The 22,676-nt window shown below is 43.8% G+C and overlaps 1 long non-coding RNA gene across 7 annotated transcripts in view; it reads right to left on the bottom strand.

Moving 5' to 3' along the window:
• Positions 1 to 22,676, bottom strand: part of LOC131487838 (uncharacterized) — a 66,590-nt gene that overhangs the window by 19,688 nt on the left and 24,226 nt on the right. For 5 of the 7 annotated variants that reach the window (XR_009249993.1, XR_009249988.1, XR_009249989.1 and 2 more), the window contains one exon: positions 16,506 to 17,573. The exons of the other annotated variants lie outside the window; for them this stretch is intronic. This is a non-coding gene — a long non-coding RNA (uncharacterized LOC131487838). Of the gene's footprint in view, positions 1 to 16,505; positions 17,574 to 22,676 lie in introns of those variants that run through there. 7 annotated transcript variants of the gene reach the window in all.

Here is a 22,676-nt window from a genome sequence, read left to right as displayed (position 1 = left end):
GAGGGAGACACAGAATCGGAAACAGGCTCCAGGCTCCGAGCCATCAGCCCAGAGCCTGACGCGGGGCTCGAACTCACGGACCGCGAGATCGTGACCTGGCTGAAGTCGGACGCTTAACCGACTGCGCCACCCAGGCGCCCGAGAGCTCATTTCTTTTTAGCAGTAGCAATATCCCATTGTCTAGACGTACCATCGTTTATTTACCCATTCACCTACTGAAGGACATCTTAGTTGCTTCCAAGTTCTGACAGTTACTAAAAAGCCGTGCAGGTTTTATGCGGCCACACGTCTTCAATTCATTTGGGTAAATACTACAGAGCATGATTGCTGGGTCATATAGTAAAAGTATGTTTGGCTTTGTGTAAGAAAATGCAAACTGTCTTTCAAAGTGGCTGCACCATTTTGCATTCCCACTGGCAATGAATGCGCGTCCCTGCTGCTTCGCATCCTCGCCGTTTGGCCATTCTATTGTGTGTGGTAGTACCTCATTGTTATTTTAAATTGCAGTTCCCTAATGCCGTAAGTTGTTAAGCATCTTTTCATGTGCTTACTCGCCATCTGTGTCTCTTCTTTCGTGAGGTTCCTCCTTAGATTATCAACCTTACATCTTTCTTCTTTTCTAGGGTGCCTGGGTGGCTCAGTCAGTTGGGCGTCTGACTTTGGCTCAGGTCATGATCTTGCGGTCTGTGAGTTTGAGCCCCACGTTGGGCTCTGTGCTGACAGCTTGGAGCCTGCTTTGGATTCTGTGTCTCCCTGTCTCTCTGCCCCTCCCCTGCTCATGCTCTGTCTCTCTCTGTCTCAAAAATAAATAAATAGGAACATCTTTCTTCTTTTCTTGTTTTAAATTTTTAAAAAATATTTATTTATTTTTGGGGGGGTTGGGCAGAGGGAGAGGGAGACACAGACTCTGAGGCAGGCTCCAGGCTCTGAGCTGTCAGGATAGAGCCCAATGAGGGGCTCAAACCCATGAACTGCAAGATCGTGACCTGAGCCGAAGTCAGACGCTTAACTGACTAAGGCACCCAGGCGCCCCTCTTCTTTCCTAATATATGCATTCAATGCTATAAATTTCCCTCTAAACCTTGCTTTCACTGCATCCCACACATTTTGATAAGTTGTGGTTTCATTTTCATTGAGTTCAAAATATTTTTTAATTTCTCTTAAGATTTCTTCTTTGACTATGTGTAATTTAAGAATGTGTTGTAGTCTAAATGTAGCTTTGCCAAGGTGTGTTTTATGGCCCAGAATGTAGCCTATTTTGGTGAATGTTCCACATGAGCTTGAGAAAGAACATGTAATCTGTTGTTGGATGAAGCAGGGTATAGATGTCAGTTATATCCAGTTGATTGATGGTTTTGTTGAGTTCACCCCTGTCCTCACTGAATTTGTTTGTTGGTTCTGTACGTTACTGATAAAGGGTTGTTAAAGTGTCCAACTATAATAATAAGCCCAAGATTCTATTTCTCCTTGCAATTCTGTCCGTTTTTGCCTCACATATTTTGCTACTCTGTCGTTAGGTGCATACACATTAAGGATCATGTGTCTTTTTAGAGTAGTGACCCCTTTAACATTATGTAATCCCTGGGTCTAAAATCTGATCTGTCTGAAATTAATACAGCTACTCCCACTTTCTCTTGATTCATATTAGCATGATATATCTTTCTCCATCCCTTTGCTTTTAATCTATATACATCTTTATACTTAAAATGGAGGGTGCCTGGGTGGCTCAGTCAGCTGAGCGACCAACTTGGGCTCAGGTCATGATCTGGCAGTTTGTGGGTTCGAGCCCCACGTCGGGCTCTGTGCTGACAGCTCAGAGCCTGGAGCCTGCTTTGGATTCTGTGTCTCCCTCTCTCTCTGTCCCTCCCCCACTCACACTCTGCCTCTCTCTCCTTCAAAAATAAATACACGTTAAAAAAAAAAAAAGCATCTGACTCTTGATTTTGGTTCAGGTTAGTGAGATTGAGCTCCATGTCAGGCTCTGCACTAACAGCGAAGAGCCTGCTTGGGCTTCTCTCTCCCTTCCTCTCTCTCTGCCCCTCCCCAGTGTGCTCATGCTCTCCCTCTCTCTTTCTCAAAATAAAAAAATAAACTTAAAAAAATTTAAATGGGTTTCTTATAGACAAAACGGTCTTATCTTCCGATCCACTCTGACCAGCTCTATGTTTTAATTGGTGCATTTGGACCATTGATGTTTAAGGTGATTACTGGTATATTTGGATTAACACCTACAATATCTGTCACCTTTGTCTATTTATTACTCGTGTTCTTATTCCTGTTTTTACTTTCATACTTCTTCTGCCTTCTGTGGTTTTAACTGAACATTTTACGATTCCATTTTCTCTCCTTTCTTAGCATATCTGTTACGCTTTTTAAAAACTTGTTGTCATAGTTTTCCTAGAGTTCGCAATATTACATTTACAACTAACCCCAGTCCACTCTCCAAAAGCCCCATACTCCGGAAGTAGTGCAAGCACCTTATCATAACCAAATATTCCTAATTCCTCCCTCCAATCTCTTATATCATTGCTGTCATTCATTTCACTTACACAGAAGCACGTGCAAGCATGCATACGTACATGAGCATACATAATCAAATATGTTGCTGTTATTTTGAACCAACTATTCCCTATGACATCAGTTAAGAATAAGAAAAAATAAAAGCGTTTGTTTTACCTTTGCTTATTCTCCAATGCTTTCCCTTTCTTTGTATAGATTGAGATTCGGACCTACATCGCTTTCCTTCTCTCTGAAGAACTCCTCTTAACATTTCTCGCAAGGCAGATCTACTAGCAACAAGTCCTCTCAACTTCTGTTTGTGTGAGAAAGTCGTGATTTCTCCTTCACTTTTGAAGGGCAATATGGGGGGGTACAGAATGCTAGATTGGTGGGGGGGGTTTTCTCTGAGCACTCCAAATACTTCACTCTTCTTGCTTACATGGCTTCAGAGAAGTTGGATATAATGTTCATCTTTGCCCTTCTTTATTTTCTTAAAGTTTATTTATTTATTATTTTTTTTGGGGGGGGGGAGGCAGAGAGAGGGAGAGACGGAATCCCAAGCAGGCTCCGTGCTCTCAGCGCAGAGCGCCAGGCAGGGCTCTCACTTGCAAACTGTGAGATCGTGACCTGAACAGAGATCAAGAGTCGGATGCTTAACCAACTGAGCTGCCCAGGTGCCTTGCTCCTCTTTAGATAATGGTTTGGGGTTTTTTGTTTTTTTGTTTGTTTGTTTTCTTTCTGGCTTCTTTCAAGATTTTTTCTTTATCTGCAATTTTCTGATGTTTCAATATGATACTTTACACATAGTTTTTTTGGTCATTTATCCTGGTTGGTGTTCTCTGGCTTCTTGTGGGCCGGGGTCTGACATGAACTTAGGGAAATTTCTCAATCGTTGTTGCTTTAAATATTGCTTCTGTTCCTTTTTCCCTGCTCCTTCTAATATTCCCATTACATGTATGCCAAACCTTTTGTAATCGTCCCACGGTTCTTGGATATTCTATTCTGTTGCTTTTTTCGGTCTTTTGTTCTCTGTGCCTTTCAGTTTTGGAAGGTTCTATCGTCATATCCTCAGGCTCAGAGATTCTTTCCTCAGCCGCGTCCTGTCTACTCATGAGCCCACGAGAGACATTCTTCATTTTGGTCCCAATGTTTTCTTTATTGCTAGCAGTTCATTTCATTCTTTGTAGAATTTTTATTTCTGTTTACATTATCTGTCTGTTCTTGCATGTGGGACGCCTTTGCCACTAAAGCCCTTGGCATATTAATCATAGCTTTTAAAAATTCCTGCTCTGATAATTCCAACATTCCTACCATATCTGCCTCTGGTTCTGATGCTGGCTCAGTTCTCTTCAAACCGTGTTTTTTGCCCGTTAGTATGCTTGTTGTTGTTGAAGGATGGACATGATGCGCTGGGTAAAAGGAATTACAATGAGCAGGCCCTTAGTGACGAGGCGGTAAGGTGTAGGTGGAGGGGACATATTCTAGAACCCTCCAGTGAGGTCTCTGTCCTTTGGTGAGCCTGTGCCCCTGGACTGTGAACTTCACCGGCGCTTCTCAGTTCCTTCCCCCATCCTTCCTCCTGGAAGAGACGGAGTTATGTATTGCTCTTGCCTCAGGCAGGCTAAGGCTCCACTAAAACCCCAATAGGTTAAGCTCTGGCAAAAGTTTCTCCTGAGGGCAGGCCCTGTTAAGAACAGAATGCTCTGACAGATTTCAAAATGGCTCCTTTTTCCCTCCACCTGCCAGAAGTATGAGTACTTTTCTCCAGTATTTACTGTGAGGACCTGATAGAACTCCTGAAGGTAAAACTCCCCAAAATAGCCTCCCCCGCCACCCCCTCCCCCCTTTAATGAGTCCCCCTGGAGTTTTTTAACTCTCAGAGTTGACCACGCTGAGCAATTTGCCCATTACAGTTCAGGTTTCTCTACCCTGGCCCTGCTTCCCATGGCAAGTTCTGCCCCTGGAAGTTGTGACTCTCTGTGTGCAACTGTCTTTCCAATTTGGGGAACAGCAGTTTGCTCTGTGACCTCATTTCTTTGACCGATCTAAGAAAAGTTGTGGATTTTTCAGTGCGTTCAGCGTTTTCCTTGTTAGGACAGAATGGCAATGTCTAAGTTCCCTACATGCTGGAACCAGAAACCGGAAGTCCCCACACCATACGTTTTTCAATACTGAGGTTCTCTGAAAGGTTCTACTCTGTGCTAGAAGAACTGAATTTCAGTTACCAGTTGTCAAGCACCGTCTAGGAACCAGATGTCTGGCAAACACTCTCACTAAGTCTTGTTGTGAGGCCCACTTTACAGATGAGGAAGCGGATACTGGAAAAATTATAATCACTTGACAAGATTGCATAAGAAAGTGGGAGAGCTAAGATGAAAAAGCAGCTCTTCTAACTCCAAGGCCATGGACTTGACTTTAGAAAATGAAAAGTCTAGGGATGCCTGTGTGGCTTAGTCGGTTAAATGTCTGACTTCCACTCAGGTCGTGATCTCCCAGTTGGTGAGTTCAAGCCCCACATCGGGTTGTCCCCTGTCAGCAAAGAACCTGCTGCGGATCTTCTGTCCCCTTTCTCTCTGTGCCCCTCCCCCACTTGGGCACTCTCTTTCTCTCCCCTCTCTCTCTCTCTCAAAAATAAACATTAAAAATTTAAAAACAACAAAATGAAAAGCCTCAAGTGGTTTCTGGCTTCTCTTCCTCCTCTCTCTGGGACCTTCACTCGGGTTTGGGTTGGCATGGAGGTGGGGGGGTTGGGAAAGCTGAGGTCCACCCACTGAGTCAATGTGATAGCAGAGCCTCCAGCAACTATACGGGAAATACAATTCGGGTTTATTCTGACCTCCCAAAATATACTGCCTTAATTAGCAGACAGCTAACTGTCACCGTCCAGTCTCAGCGAGCAGCTCTTCCATTTTATTTTTTGCTGTACAGACCGGAGGTCCTTAACCAGGGTCTACAGATTCCGCAAGGGTCCTCGGGGGGCGTCAAGAGGTTTGTGAAGCTCTTGAAACCGTGTTCCATTTTGTAAGCGTGAGAAAATGCGAATCCTTCCGAGGAGAGGGCTTTTTCTTTTTCATTAAATTCTCAAAAGAGTCCTCTAATGCAAACGAGGTTTAAAAATAATCAATATAGGCTTTGTCCAAGAAGAATTTGTTTTTAAATTTTCTAACTGCAGCCGAGGGAGAGGACCAGATACAAGTAAGGAATGCAGGAATTCATATCAGGAAATAATAATCACACTAATACTTCAGTAATTACTTTTTTCCTCTGTGCTGATAGAGACATAGATCTGGCTTTGGTGAAACCAGAAAAAAGAAACCCCAACAATTTGTGCTGAGACCAAGAGGATGCATCTGTTTCCTGAATCAACCAGATCAAATGAGCAGTGCATCAAACGCTGCCTGTGCTGAGACTTTATTTTCTTCCAAAGAAAGATGAAGCAGTCACACTCAAAGGGGGCGGGGAGGGGGGACTATGCCCAAGCCAAAGGAAAAATATAGTCTCTTCTTTGGGGTATTGCCAACGGATTTCTTGATATGGTGCCTTCTCCAAACTAAATTTCACTCCTCACAGGGATCATTTCTAAAATGCTTGTAAAGTAACTCTACTCTCTGAAATCTTTATACGTTGGAGGCTTTGGCTCAGACGGCCTGATTTATTTCAGCCAGTGCCACATTGTGTGTTTGCCACCCACTCCTGTATCTCCCCCGTCTTCCTCATGCTCTTCATGATCCAGGCATGCTTAATTCTTTCCTGTGCTCTCAACTGCCTCTGCACCTTTGATTTGCTCTTCTCTCACATTTGCTGTTCCCTCTGCTTGAAATGTACGTCACTCCCTTGAGCCTCTGACTATCTCCTCCTCAACCCAAGGCACATCTCTTCTAGGGAGCTTTCCTCAACCCCTTAGGACGAATTGTCTGCCTGTGAATATCTTCACAGTTCCTGTGCTTACCCTATACCAGCACCCAGTACACCACTCCCTTCTAAGCTCCTTGATGGCAGGAGCCACATCCTTCACCCGGGACCTCGAAGTGTGCTTGACATCTAGTAAGCTTTTACTGAACATGTGTGAAATGAATGAGTAATTTCCCACCAGTGCCTAAATAAGGGGCATTAAATAATAGACCCTTGTGCAAATATGCTGCTGTTGAAAGTAATAGAAATGCTCTCTTTTTTTTTTTTTCTTTTTCCTCTTAGAACCTGGGGGTTTTACAAATACTGACCTTTCAATATCAAAAAAGCTCGATTTGGGGCACCTGGGTGGCTCAGTCGGTTAAACGTCCAGCTTCGGCTCCATCCACGATCTCATGGTTCGTGAGCTCAAGCCTCACATCGGGCTCTCTCTGCACTGACATTGCAGAGCCTGCTTAGGATTCTCTTTCTCCTTCTCTCCCTCTGCCCCTCTCCCACTCTCTCTGTCTCTCAAAATAAATGAACTTTAAAAAAAAACAAAAACTCAAAAAAAAATTTTTAATCTCAATTTAACACCCCCACCTATATCAAAGGCGCTGTAAGCGAAAAAAAAAAGATTAAATAATCTTATTTATTACAAGAAAATGGATTATGTAATACATTAAAACAAAAGAAAAGGTTTGGATTTTAGTCTCAAAAATATGTTTTCTTTTTTCTGAGGCCATTACTGTGACTTTCAAGGTAAAGGGCCATCACTGACCATTTCTTTGAATCTGCTGCATGTGAGAAACTCCTTTAAGTATCTGGTTTTCCAAGAGGCTGAATCATGGTCACTTATTTAGGCATAAGGATGTGCAATTCTAAGTTTGAGAAATGCGGTTGCAAAACAGAGAGAACTATATAAAGCCTTTAACTTCCTTCCTCTAAGAAAGATAATGTGCGGAGAGCAGAAAGGAAAACGAACCAGAGATCAGGGACTCCAGTAATTACATCTGATTGGGAAGACCCAAGCCTGGTCTCTGATTGCTTAATGTGCTTAAGGCATATGAAATTAATTGAATCGCAACAAAAAGAAAGACTCTAATCCCAGAAACGGGATTTGAAAGAAATCCAAATTCTTAAAAGGAGAGACAAGCTGCTCTCTTTCCTGAGGGCAGGTAGATGCATAAAATGACCAGCTAATGCTAGAATTCTGATTCTCTTTTTCATGTTGAAATGGTATAAGATCATACGTTTTTAGATTTAGATGAGACTCTGAAGATCAATTACTCCAGCGCTCGCTGGTACCCATCCTGATTTGACTCAGAACGCTCTGTCATATCCCTGCAGAGCACAAGGGGGGTCCAACCTAAAGTAGGCTTCTTCAGAAGGATGTCTTCCGTCCTCTGAATATTTGCCTTAAGCATCATCTGGTCTAAACACCTTCATTTCTTTCACAAGGAAGATGATGTCTAAATACAGGCTCCCCACAGATATGCCCATCGCCTCGTGATCAACAAAGTGTGTTCTCATCAGAGTAGCTAATTCAATAAAGAATAACCCAACAGCTCTCCAAGGTCACCCAGCTTGCTAATGGTGGAAGCTGGACCAGAACTCTTTTTTTCTTTTTAGCATTCCTTTATTTTTTTAATTTTTTAATTTTTTTTCAACATAATACTTAATTTTATTTTTTTAATTTACATCTAAATTAGTTAGCATATAGTGGAACAATGATTTCAGGAGTAGATTCCTTAGTGCCCCTGACCCATTTAGCCCATCCCCCCTCTCAAAACCCCTCTAGTAACCTTCTGTTTGTTCTCCATATTTAAGAGTCTCTTCTGTTTTGTCCCCCCTCTTCTGTTTTGTATTTATATTATTTTTGTTTCCCTTCCCTTCTGTTCATCTGTTTTGTCTCTTAAAGTCTTCATATGAGTGAAGTCATATGATTTTTGTCTTTCTCTGACTAATTTCACTTAGCATAATACCCTCCAGTTCCATCCTCGTAGTTGCAAATGGCAAGATTTCATCCTTTTTGATTGCCGATTAATACTCCATTGTATATATATCCCACATCTTCTTTATCCATTCATCCATCGATGGACACCTGGGCTCTTTCCATACTTTGTCTATTGCTGATAGAGCTGCTATAGACATGGGGGTGCATGTGTCCCTTCGAAAGAGCACACCCGTATCCAGTGGATAAATGCCTAATAGTGCAATTGCGGGGTCATAGGGTAGTTCTATTTTTAATTTTTTGAGGAGCCTCCATACTGTTTTCCAGAGTGGCTGCACCAGTTTGCATTCCCACCAGCAGTGCAAAAAAGGCCCTCTTCCTCCACATCCTCGCCAACATCTGTTGTTGCCTGGATCAGAACTCTTGGTGTGATACTCTTTCCCCTTCACCACAATACTTCCTAAAAACTATCCCCAAAAGCTATTTGTACAATTCTGAGCAGGAGGGTTTGGCCACATCCAGAGATAATATGGAGGCAAGTTAAATATCCTGCTGTTTTACAGTGAATTCACAAATCCCTTCATGAGGTGGGCACATCACACACAGCCCCTATACCAGGAAACGTGAAAGAGGTATCTCAAAGCTGAGGGGAAACTGGTCACACCACGGCTAGTGGTGTTTCGCCTGGTTCCAAAGCACTTCACGGGATTCTGGGGGAGGGTGTACTATGAGCAGCACTCCCGAACTTCAATGTGCATAGAAGCATCTGAAGATCGTAGAAAATGCAGACTCTGATCCACAAAGTCTCGGGGGGGGGGGGGGGGGTCTGAGAGCACAGATTTCTAACATTCTTCCGGGGTTTACCAGTGCTGCTGGGGGGGGGGGCGCACACTGTGAGGGGCTAGTTGTAAGGAAGAACATCACTGTAGGAAGCAGGAGACCCGCGTCCAAATCTCAGCTGCGCGTGTGGGCCACGTGACTTGGGGCAAGTCTCCCTTCAAGTCTGCAGCCTCGCCTGAAAAGTGGGAGGTACACGTCTCGATGTGTATGTGCCAAGAGCCTTGGGACTGTCCTCTGTCATCCCATTTCTGGGACCATATCCTAAGCATGTATGCATATGGATGTGTGGACACATTTTCGACCATCAAAGGTGTTTATCACGACATTTTTTGTAATAGTGAAAAACAAGAAGAAACCTAAATAGCCCAAATTAGGGAAACATTTTAGTAAGCTAGGATAGATCCATGGAATTGAATATTAAGTATCCATTTAAAATCACATTTAGAGGGGCACCTGGGTAGCTCAGTCGGTTGAGCAGCATCCGACTCTGGCTCAGGTCATGATCTCACAGTCTGGGGGTTCGAGCCCCACATGGGGCTCTGTGCTGACAGCTGAAAGCCTGGAGCCTGCTTCCGATTCTGTGTCTCCCTCTCTCTCTGCCCCTTCCCTGCTCACGCTCTGCCTCTCTTTCTCTCTCTCTCTCTCTCTCTCTCAAAAATAAATAAACATTAAAAAAAATTTTAAGTCACATTTAGAGAGACAATATAAGAATATAGGAAACTGTTCATGCAATAACATACTAAGGTTTTTAAGCCAAAATACAAACTTGCAGATACAGAATAATCCCTACAGTAAATATATAAAATCCCTGCCCTTGCTGATTCACAGGGACATTGTGAATAAAATGAGAGGAACTGACAACTCACTATATAGCTAGGAGGTATTATGACTCTCTTCTGATGGCATTGAGAAAATCCAGGTCAGGTCTGTTCGCGTGCTTTGGCAGCCTGCCCTAATTCTGCAACATAACATTTCCTAGAAGGGCCAGCTCCCATCTGAACATTCCCTCTTAGCAGACAGAGTTCATTCTATGCTCTAAAATATGAATCCAAGGAGCAGAGAATGTGTGTCTCCTATGTCTGTTGTTACTCTTGAGAAAGAGGAATGAGGGGACGATTTTTTAAGATTTTTCTGCTCCCAACTAGTTAAAAGATGAGGTATGTAGGGTAGAAGGTGATTTTAGGATCAAACTTGGGTTTGCATGTCAGATTTGTCATTGATTGTGAGACCTTGAACAACTCAAACACCGATTTCTCTGAACTTCAATTTGCATATCTACAAATCAGCTCTCGTAGGATTCATTTCATAAAATAGTTTGAGGATTAAGTGAAATAATTAATGGAAAATGCCTAGCACAGTGTCTGGTACACAGTAGATTCTCAGTAAGTCATAGCTAATTGTGGACAACAGGCCCTAGGGTGGCCCCTATGGTCACACCTTGTCTGGTTACAGGTGAGACGTTGGACTTGCTCATAACCAGAGGAACGTGGTCAATGTGATTCGAGTTACAATTATATAGATAAGGCTCGGGGCTGCTAGCACACTCTAGAGAGATCCACTTTCTACTGCTGGCTTGGAAGAAGCAAGCTGTCATGTCATGAGAGGGCCGTTAGAGAGGGTCATGGGGCAAAGAATTGTGGGAACTACGGGCCACCTGTGGTAGCTAAGAGTGGCCCCTGGCTTAAACCAGCAAGAACACTGAGAGCTCAGTCACAGAACCATAAGGAAATGAATTCCGCCAACAACGTGAAAGATCTTGGAAACTAATTCCTTACTCCTGGAGCCTGCGGATTATAGTGCAGTACAGCGGCCGCCTTGACTACTGCCTGATGACATCCTGAGCAGAGGATCCAGCTAAGCCATGCCAAACTCCAGACCAGGAGATAACAAATGTACTGTTTTGGAGCACCTGGGTGGCATAGTCGGTTAAGTGTCAGACTCTTAATCTCGGCTCGGGTCGTGATCTCACAGTTTATGAGTTCAAGCCCCGCATCAGGCTCTTGGCTGATGGCATCATTCTGTCTCTTCTTCTCTCTGCCCCTCCTCACTTGTTGTCTCTCTCTCTCTCTCTCTCTCTCTCTCTCTCAAAAATAAATGAACTTAAAATTTAAAAAAATTTTTTTTGATGTTTATTTATTTTTGAGAGAGAGAGAGAGAGAGAGAGAGAGAGAGACAGCGTGAGTGGGGGAGGGGCAGAGAGAGAAAGGGAGACACAGAATCCAGGCTCTGAACTGTCAGCACAGAGCCCAATGCAGGGCTCAAACTCACGAGCCGCGAGATCATGACCTGAACCGAAGTCGGATACTTAACCGACCGAGCCACCCCAGAGTCCCAATAAACTTAAAATTTTTTAATGTGAAAATTTTAGGGGTGCCTGGGTGGCTTGGTCGGTTAAGCGTCCAACTTCGGCTCAGGTCATGATCTCGCAGTCTGTGGGTTCGAGCCCCGCGTCGGGCTCTGTGTTGACAGCTCAGAACCTGGAACCTGCTTCGGATCTGTGTCTCCCTCTCTCTCCGCCCCTCCCTTGCTCACACTCTGTCTCTCTCTCTGTCTCAAAAATAAATAAATATTAAAAAAAAATTTTTTTAAGTAAAATGTAAACATTTTTAAAAATTCAGGGCACCTGGGTGGCTCAGTTGGTTAAGCCTCCGACTTTGTCTCAGGTCACGATCTCACAGTTTGTGAGTTTGAGCCCCGTGTCGGGCTCTGTGATGACAGCTCAGAGCCTGGAGCCTGCTTCGGATTCTGTGTCTCCTTCTCTCTCTGCCCCTCCCCTACTTGTGCTCAGTCTCTCTCTGTCTCTCAAAAATAAATTAATTAATTTAAAATAAATAAAATAAAAATTAATGTACTGTTTTAAGTCTCCAGATTTGTGGCCATTAGTTACACGGATATACAAAGCCAGCACCCTCATGTAAAGTAGAGGACTGACACTTATCTTTTTGCCCATTGCAATGAACAAGCTCACCTCCAAGTCACCAATGTTTATTGAACACCCACTATTCCACTGGAGCTGAATCTTTGAATAGGGGACAGAACCTACCCTTTGTGAGCTAAAGGCTGGTAAAGGAGACAGAAAGACCAAAAAATCGAAAAATGGCAATAAAGGCAGTAAGTGCTACAATCAAGTGGAGCTTCACAGTGGTAACATTTCACCCGGATCATGAGGGATCGGGCTGAATTAGGAATTAGCCAGGCACAGAGGGGAAGGAAAGAAAGGTGTTCCAGAGCCATGGACTGACACAGCAAAAGCATGGGCATGAGGGGGTACACGTTGTACCAAGTGACTGACAAGGGAAATTTTCATCAGATAGAAGTACCCGCGGATAATATATGACGAAGGAATTTTAGATGTAGAATATCACCGTCCGTGCCCCTAAACCCCTGGTGAAATAACAGTTCTAGGCAAAGATCATTATCTGCTAAAAGACAAACAACCAGACATCACCTGTTCTTTTTTTATTGTGGTAAAGTCATGTAAAATAAAATTCACTTTTTTAGCTAGTTTAAAGTGTCCAATTCAGGGGTGTATCGTGCATTCACAGTGCTGTGCAACCATCACTGCTGCCTAGACCTAGCACATTTTCATCTCCCCAGAAGGAAACCCCATTCCCATTAAGCAGTCGCTCCCCATTTCCCCCTTCCCCTAGCCCACAGCAATCACCAACCTGCTTTCTGCCCCTGCAGATTTGCCTATTCTAGATATTTCACCTAAATAGGGGAAACCACATAATCTGTGGCCTTTAGGTCTGGGTTATTTGGCTTCACATGTTTTCAAGATTCAGCCTTGCTCGACATGTGTCAGTCCTTTGTTCCTCTTTCTGGCTGAATAATACTCCATTGTCTGGATATGCCACGTTTTGGTTATTCATTTACTATCTGATGGACATTTGGGTTGTTTCCACATTTTGGTTACTGTGAAGAACGCTACCATGAACATTTGTGTGCAAGCGTTTGTTTGAATGCCTGCTCTCACCTCCTTTGAGTATTTTCCCAAGAGGAGAATCGCAGGGTCACATGGAAATTCTACGCGTAACCTATGGAGGAAGCGCCAGACTGTATTTCACGGCTGCTGTGCCATATTCTACATGCCGCCAGCAATACATGAGGGTTGAAGTCTCCCCACGTCCTCGTCAACACTTATTTGTTTCCTTGCCCATCACGGCAGTGTGAAGTGATATCACCAAGTGCCTTCGGGGAAAGTACACCTATGAAGTATTCTTGACAAAACTGAACTGACTTTGGGTGAAGCCCCTGGAGCTGTGCTGGGCAAAAAAAACCCCAGTAACTGCTAGCCACAAGTAGCTGTTCGTACTTGCAGGGTCTCCAGTCTGCATTGAGATGTGCAGGAAGTGTCCAACCCGTGCTGGATTGCTCAGACTCCAAGGAAAAAAAGAACACAAGATATTTCGTGATCTTTTCTATACACTACATTGTTCATATTTTGGGTATATTGGGTTAAATAAGACATAGTAGTAAAGTGAATTTCATCTTCTCCTTTTCGTTTGATCAATGTAGCTCCTAGAAAATGTTAAAATTGCCTTTGTGATTTACATGATATTTTCATTGGGCAACACTGCTTGAAATCTAAGTACCAGTTTATAGGAAATGCAGAGAACAAACATGTAAAACGACACCATAAGGTCGCCACCATTAAAATCTAATACGTGGGTAACTCTACAAGACAAAATACTCAGTTTCTTCGATAAATAACTTGCAAGGTTAGAAAAAGAGGGTGGGAAGCCTATGGGTTAAAAGAAATCTGAGAGACATACCAACGACCTTGTTTGGATATCAGAGAAACCAGCTCCAGCAATCCACAGAAATTTGAACACCTGCTGGATATTTGATAACAAGGAAGTATTGTGTTTTTGAGAGTCCAAATGGTATTGTGATTACCTTGTTTTAAGGATCCTTAATCCATAGATATACTTATTGCGATATTCACAGATGAAACAATATGATGTTGGAAATTTGCTTCCAACTAATCCATTAGGAAAAGTAACGGGGGCATGGGCGGGACAAGATCGGTCATTCACTGATAATTGTTGAAGCTGGGTGATAGTATATGGAGGGATCAGTATACTATCCTCTCTACTTTTATGTGTATTTGACAATTTCTATAGTAAATGTTTTCAGCATGGAGTGTTTAGGGAACTGCAAGAAATTTTAAACAATACAATGTTGACATATAGCTAGGAAAGAGAAGGGAACTGACAAGAGACTAAAGTCAGCAGGAGACCAGACCACAGAAGGCCTAATAAGCACCACGAACACACACTAATACAGTTGGGTTTTACCTCCAGGGTCTGGCGCCTAACAAACTTTACTGTGCATCAGAATCACCTGGGAAGTGTAATGAAACCACATTAGTAACCACGAGTTCCTTTCATCATATGGGGTAGTGCACCTCTCCCATGCCACGCAGATGCTCCACCCCTATTTGATGGGGACGCAATTCATGACAAGCCACAGGAACCTGTTTTCCTGTCAATAGTGCTTTGTCCAAGGGGTGGAATGTGACATCAGCAGGGCCATTGAGTGTCTTTCCCCGAGATTGATATATGAACAATGGAAGAAAGAACTTCCCATTTGGATGGCATTGGGAAGCTGGAATTCTATAAGCTTGGAAATACCAGCAGCCATTTTCGCAGACACACGGAAGACAGTTTAAAGTAGGAGAGAATGAATTCCAAATATACGTAAAAAGAGCAGAGTCCATAGAGAGAAAGAGAACATTTGATCCTGACCACTGCTGTCCAATAGAAATATAATGTGAACCAGGGGTGCCTGGGTGGCTCGGTCGGTTAAGCGACCGACTTGGGCTGAAGTCATGATCTCGTGGTTCATGAGTTCGAGCCCCGCCATCAGGATCTGTGCTGACAGCTCAGAGCCTGGAGCCTGCTTCAGATTCTGTGTCTTCCTCTCCCTCTGCCTTTCTCCCCAGCTCATGTTCTGTCTCTCTCTCAAAGTGCAAGCTGCACGTGCTGTTTCAAGTTTCTAGTGTCTATGTTAAGAAAAGTAAAAGGAAACAGATGCAATTAATTTCCATGCTATATTTTATTTAATCCAATATTTCCAAAATATTAAATATTATTTTCAACGTAATCAATATAACAGATCATAGGGGCACCTGGGCGGCTCAGTCGGTTGAGCATCCAACTTTGGCTCAGGTCATGACCTCACAGTTCTTGGGTTCGAGCCCCATGTCGGGCTCTGTGCTGACACTGCGGAGCCCATTTCTCATCCTCTGTTTCCCTCTCTCTCTCTGCCCCTCCCCTACTTGCACTCACATACACACACACTCTCTCTCTCTTTCAAAAATAAATAACATTAAAAAAAAAGGTTGAAAGATCATTAATGACATAGGGGTTTTTTGTTTTGTTTTGTTTTTTACAGCATAGGAAATATAGTCGATAATACTGTAATAATGTTGCGGGTGACAGATGGCAACCACACCGATGCTGGTGAGCATTGAGCAACGCACAGAATTGTCAAATCACTGGGCTATACAAGTTTTCTCTTCGTTACGCTATCTGAAAGCCGGCATGTGTTTCACACCTCCATCACATTTCAGTTTGTGTTACCCACGTTCTAAGTGTTCAACAGCCACATGTAGCTCGTGGCTGCATTATTAGCACACCGCTAAAGCCATTCCCACTGAAGCCAGCTCTTGTTCTAATTGTGTTTTCTTAGATTCTACATCGGTCTCTTTGGCACCCAAAGTAACAGCTGAAGTTGTTTACATCTCCCCTGAGATCCAGAGTTGATGCTCTGAAGTCAGCTCCTTCAGGGAATTCACACCACCAAGACGTTATGTCCCCTGCCCTAAATCAACCCAGGGCCCGGTAACAGACTACCAGGTACAGTTGCTATCCCCCAAAGGCCACCTGATTTATTCAAACTAGCTAGTCCTAAACTGCCTTGCCTGTCCTGCAGGAATCCCAACAAAGGCTGTGGTCTACGCCCCCTCAACGATCCCACTCCACCCCCGCTCCCTTCCACCTCGTGCTTCCCCAAATGGTCCTGTGTGGCATAGCATACCCTCTCCTCTTAGGAAATTAATTAATACTCTAGTCTTTCTTTTTTTTTTTTTTTTAATTTTTTTTTTCAACGTTTTTTATTTATTTTTGGGACAGAGAGAGACAGAGCATGAACGGGGGAGGGGCAAAGAGAGAGGGAGACACAGAATCGGAAACAGGCTCCAGGCTCCGAGCCATCAGCCCAGAGCCCGACGCGGGGCTCGAACTCACGGACCGCGAGATCGTGACCTGGCTGAAGTCGGACGCTTAACCGACTGCGCCACCCAGGCGCCCCTATACTTTAGTCTTTCAATGGTATTGACGTCTCCACATCATCATTTAGTCACCTCCATAAATTAAAATCTCACAGATATAATTGAGATCATTTTACCCCCTAAACTTCCTTGTCAGAGGAAATAATAGATTCCTTTTTTGACCTAAGCTAGTTTGAGACGAGTTACTGTCACTTACCAACCTAAAGAATTCAGGCTAACATAGGCAGATCCCCAGGTTCTAACCTAAACTCTAGAAACTACATCTGAATACAATGATTCTTATATAGCTGGCATAGACCTCAGGCAGGAGTTTGGGAACCCTCATTGTGGGCCAAAAGGCCACAGCAAGTTCTTAAGTAGATGAAATGAAATGATCAGATTTGCGTTTTAGGACAATCCCATCTGGCAGTTGGTTTGGAAGACGGCCCAAGAGGGCAAGAGATGAGAGCAAGGCCGCTTTACAGGCCCCATGGGGCCGCACACCGATTGGTGGTGTGCATTCCCCAAGCGTGCCCGCCATTCCCAGGCCACTGGGTGTAAAAGGAAAAGGAAGGGATGTGGGCATTTGCTGACATTCCTTTTGTGCTGCTTGCCCAGGAGGGCGTATTTTTGGGAAGGGGTGTGTTCTGAGAGTAGGGAGGAAGTCGCCACCCCATTGGAAAGAATCTGCCACCCTGCCTTCCAGCTGAAATATCAGATAGAGTCTGTTCTTCTCCATGGGCGGCAGGGAATGGAATGGCCAAGGGTTTTTTTGTTTTTGTTGTTGTTGGTTTTTTTTTTTTTTTTTTTGAGAGAGAGAGGTTATATGAAAGAACACGATGTCTTAGGCTCACAAAGGGAAAAAAGATAAGGGAAAAGTGGCAAGTTAGAAAGTCCATTGTGTATGTTATCTCTGTTATTTTAGATTAAGAAAAAGCAAATATGGCAGATTGGGTTTACCATTTCTGCCAGCCTGGTCCAAAACTGTTGCTTTTATCCTTTTTCCTTGGTTTTGCATTTTGGCAGAGGCTCTCCCCGGGAATTTTCTGGTGCTCAGCACCACATTGCCTTGCTAAGGAAGAGATCGGAAGGCCCACTGGGTGAAGCAAGGGACTGCTGCAAAAAAACGAAAACATAAAAAACATCTCCCTAAACTCTAGAGACACGTGGACACCTTTGGCATGCAGGTGCTTAAAAACACTTTCTTTTCCAGGGGGTATATGAGAAATAGGATTGGCGTTGCAGCAAATGGAAAGATAATGGAGAGGTTGAGCATATCCAGGGAGGGCAGCAAGCTGGCTCCCGAGAAGCCCCACTACTCTGGTGAATACAGTCCAGGCCACGTCTGTCCTCAGCCCCAGCCATTCAGAATCCAGATCTTATCAGCACCCCAGGGCAGCCTTAGCTCTTAGAAGCAGATACACATTACCTAAGCTTGTAAAACTAACGGATAAAACTAGAATTCCAATTCAGTAAACAGTAGACTTTGAACAGTAGACTCGCTAAGGCTCAGACACTTAATGTACCGGAGCTTTAGCATATAATCAGAGTAGTAAAAGTAACAATAGAAGCTAACATTTGCCAGGCTCCTCCTATGTGCTAGTCACCGCGCTAATGCTTTACGTGAGTTTTTTCACTTACTTTGAAATAGGTACTTGTATTGTCCTCAAATTACAGATGAAAAAATTGAGGCACAAGGAAGTTATGCTTAATTTGCCCAAGGTCGTATGTCGACTCCCCCATCTGACCCTTGAACTAGAACTGAACAGGACAGAAAGTTGACAGAAAACTTGAATGAGAGGCTCTGTAAGCACAAGCGTTGTTGCTTTGGGGTACAGGTAGAGCACACTATGCCCCCACACCCCCGCCCAGGCCCAGCCCTGCTCCTCACTCACAAGACACGTGACTTTAGAAGCCTGAGGAAGAAGCGTTGGCACACTCTTGGTACTTCTTACATTGAGTCCCTTCAACTTTGGCCACAGTAATGGTCCGGTGAGATCGCCACGGAGGCCCAAATGCCCACGTCAGCGTGACCAAGGCATCCTCTCCCTGAAGACAGACCCCCAGGGGACACCAAATTTTAACTCACTGGAGAGTCACTTCCTCAGGACACCTCCTCTGACATCCTCCTCGCGTCCTCATTTGCCATCTTGCCACAATATACACAGCACCCTCCGCTTCTGGTTTTAGCGCTTATCAAATCGGAGTTGAAGAAATGTGTTGACCGTCTACCCCTCCTCTGCTGGACTGCCAGCCCCATGAAAGGAACCACGTCTGTTGTTAGCCTCTGCTCCAACCCCGCACCTCATATGATGACCGGGCATAACAAACAATAAATAATATTCCTCTGCTCCTGAGGACAGACAAGCTTCTCGAGTCACCTTCAGAACCTACTCGCTCTCCTGCTTGCTCCGATCTGGTGACCCTCCGCCATTCTGCCGGCATCACCACCACCTCCAGGAGCCAATTCCAACAGATACTCTCAGTCTTGCTTTACTAGATCTCAGAGCAGCTCTTGACAGGTGACCACTCTCTCTGGTTTAAAATGTTTTCCTCTAGGGGCACCGGGGTGGCTCAGCTGGTTAAGCATCTGACTTTTGATTTCTGCTCAGGTCATGATCCCATGGTCAGGAGATCGAGCCCCGCGTCAGGCTCCATGCCCAGTGTGGAGCCTGCTTAAGGTTCTCTCTCTCCCTCTACCACTTCCCCTCCCCCACCCTGCCACACTCTCTCTCTCAAAAAAAATTCTTTCCTTTAGGGGCTCCTGGACGACTCAGTCAGAAGAGCGTGCAATTCTTGGTCTTGGGGTTGTGAGTTTGAGCCCCAGGTTGGGTGTAGAGATTACTTTTTTAAAAAATCTATCTATCTATCTATCTATCTATCTATCTATCTATTGGCACCTGGCTGGCTCAGTCAGTGGAGCATGTGACTCTTTATCTCGGGATTGGGTGTTCAAGCCCCACACTGGGTGTAGAGATTACTTAGAAATGAAAATTTTGGGGCACCTAAGTGGCTCAGTCAGTTAAGCATCCCACTCTTGATTTCCGCTCAGGTCATGATCTCACGGTTCATGAATTCAAGCCCCACGATGGACTCTGAGCTGACAGCATGGAACATGATTGGGATTCTCTCTCCTCTCTCTCTGCCCCTCCTCAGCTTGTGTTCTCTCTCTCTCTCTCTCTCTCTCTCTCTCTCTCTCTCTCAAAATAAATAAATAAGCTTTAAAAATTTTTTTAATCTTTAAAAATAAATTCATTAAATCCTTTCCTCTAAACACAACAGGAGGCCACTTCACACCCTAATGGATGTGTGAAGGATGGCTATTATTTTTTTTCAGGATGGCCATTATTTTTTTTAAAAGCATTTTTTAAACAGAATATCAGCGTTGATGAGGATGTGGAGAAATCGAAACCCTCGTGCGCTGGTGCAGTTGCTGTAGAAAATGGGATGGTGGCTCCTCAAGAAATTAATCATCGAATTACCATATGATCCAGTAATTCCACTTCTTCATATATAACCCCCCAAAAAAGTCAAAGCAGGGTCTCAAAGAGATATTTGTATGCCCATATTCATAGCAGTCTTATTCACAATAACCTAAAGGTGGAAGCCACCCGAGTTATCCATCAACAGATGAATGGATAAACATTGTGTGTGTGTGTGTGTGTGTGTGTGTGTGTGTGTGTGTGTGTGTGTATGCATACAATGGAATATTTAAAACAAATTTTTTAATATGAAAATATTTTTATTGAGGTGGCTGGGTGGCTCAGTCAGTTGAGTGTACAACTTCAGCTCGGGTCATGATCTCACGGTGAGTTCAAGCCCCATGTCAGGCTCTGTGCTGACAGCTCAGAGCCTGGAGCCTGCTTCTGATTCTGTGTCTCCCACTCTCTCTGCCCCTCCTCTCCTCACGCTCTGTCTCTCTCTGTCTCTGAAAAATAAATTAACCTTTAAAATTTTTTTTTAAATATTTTTATTTAAAAAAAAATTTTTAAGTTTATTTATTTCGAAAGAGAGACAGAGAGGGTGTCAGCAGGGGAGAGGCAGAGAAAGAGAGAGAGAGAGAGAGAGAGAGAATCCCAAGCAGGCTCCACACTGACAGTGCAGAGCCCAATGCAGGGCTCAAACTCACAAACCATGAGATCATGACCTGCGCCAAAATCAAGAGTCTGTCACTTAACTGACTGAGCCACCCAGGCGCCCCTAAATATAAAAATATTTTTAGGGGTGCCTGGGTGGCTCAGTCGGTTAAGCGTCTGACTTCAGCTCAGGTCATGATCTCACGGTTCGTGAGTTCGAGCCCCGCATCCAGCTCTGAGCTGACAGCTCAGAGCCTGGAACCCACTTCAGATTCTGTGTCGCCCTCTGTCTGCCCCTCCACTGCTTGCACTCTGTCTCTTGCATTGTCTCAAAAATAAATAAACATTAAACAAAATTTTAATTAATAAATAAATAATTAAAATAAAAATACTTTTAAAAGCTTTTAAAAAGGAAGGAAACTGATAAATGCAAGACATGGATAAACCTTGAAGGCATTATACTAAGTGAAATAAGCGAGTAACAAAAAAGGCAAACGCTGTATGATTTCACGCATATGAGATACCTAGAGTAGTCAGTCATAGAGACAAACAGTAGAGTGGTGGTTGCCTAGGGTAGCAGTGAAGGGAGGATGGAGAGTTGTTTAATGAGTACAGAGTCTCAGTTTGGGAAGACAAAGAAAGTTCTGGAGATGGACAATGGTGACGGTTGCAAAACAATGTGAGTGTACTTAATGCCACTGAACTGTCTATGTTAAAATGGTTTTACGTCATATATATATGTATACATATACATATATATACATATATATGTGTATATACACATATGTATATACATAACCTTTATGCGCAACATGGGGCTTGAACTTACAACCCTGAAATCGAGAGTCACATAGGAGCACCTGGTGGCTCAGTCGGTTGAGTATCTGACTTTGGCTCAGGTCATGATCTCAAGGTTCGTGAGTTTGAGCCCCACATCGGGCTTGCTGCTGGCAGTGTGGAGCCCACTTTGGATCTTCTGTCCCCTTCTCTCTCTGTCCCTCCCCTGCTCACACACTCTCCCTCAAAAATAAATAAACATTAAAAAAAAAAGTCACATGCTCCACTGACTGATCCAGCCAGGTGCCCCTGTTACATATTTTTTACCACAACAAAAAATGCTTTCCCAGCATGCCTGGGTGTCTCATTCAGTTAAGTGTCCGACTTCGGCTCAGGTCATGATCTCATGGTTCGTGGGTTCGAGCCCTGCATTGGGCTCTGTGCTGACAGCTCAGAGCCTGCAGCCTACTTCAGATTCTGTCTCCGGATCTCCCTGCCCCTCCCCCATTTGTGCTCTGTCTCTAAAACAAATAAACATTTTTTAAAAATTTTTTTACATGCTTTCTCTCGCAGCTTCTATTATACTTCATGCTCTTGGCTTCTCCTTCCCTACCTTCTTAGTCTCCTAGTCAAGCCATTTCTTAGTCTCCTAGTCAATTCCTTCTCTACCTGGATGAGAAGTGCTGTAGTCCTTCCTTCCTTCCTTCAACAAATATTTGAGTGTCTACTGTATGCTAGGAATAAGCAGTGAACAAGAGACACAAAGTTTCTCCTATGGACCATATATTCTTACTAGATAGGTAATAATCTAGAAACAAGTAAGTAAATATGTAGCATGTTAGATGATCATAAGAGATACAGCAATAGATAGATAGATAGATAGATAGATAGATAGATAGATAGATGAAGCAGGTTAGGGGAAATTGGGAGTCAAGGATAGGGGTTGCTATTTCTTTACAGGATGCTCTGTTAAGGTTACATTTGAGCAGTGAAATGTAGGTGGTGGGGAAGCAAACAATGCTGTTATATGGAAAAGCTTTCTAAGCAGATCACAGTGCAAAGGCCCTGAGGCAGAACAGAGTGCTTGAAGGATAGCAAAGGGCCCAGGGTGATGGAAGCAGAATGAGATGAGTGTGTACTCCAGGAGGTAATGGGGCTGGGGATATAGGTCATAAACAGCCTGAGAGACAGTTTCTGTCTGATTGAGAAGAGAAAGCAAATAGAGGAATGACATGACCTGACAAATGTTCTGACAGGACCATTCTGGTTGCAGAGTTAAAAATAAACTAGAGGAGGGGGACCCCTGGGTGGCTCAGTCGGTTAAGCGTCTGACTTCAGCTCAGGTCATGATCTCACAGTTCATGGG

The sequence above is a fragment of the Neofelis nebulosa genome, chromosome 10 (genome assembly GCF_028018385.1).
Source record: "Neofelis nebulosa isolate mNeoNeb1 chromosome 10, mNeoNeb1.pri, whole genome shotgun sequence".
Lineage (NCBI taxonomy): Eukaryota > Metazoa > Chordata > Mammalia > Carnivora > Felidae > Neofelis > Neofelis nebulosa.
Note: the sequence above shows the minus strand (reverse complement) of the source record. Positions and strands in the feature narration are given on the sequence as shown.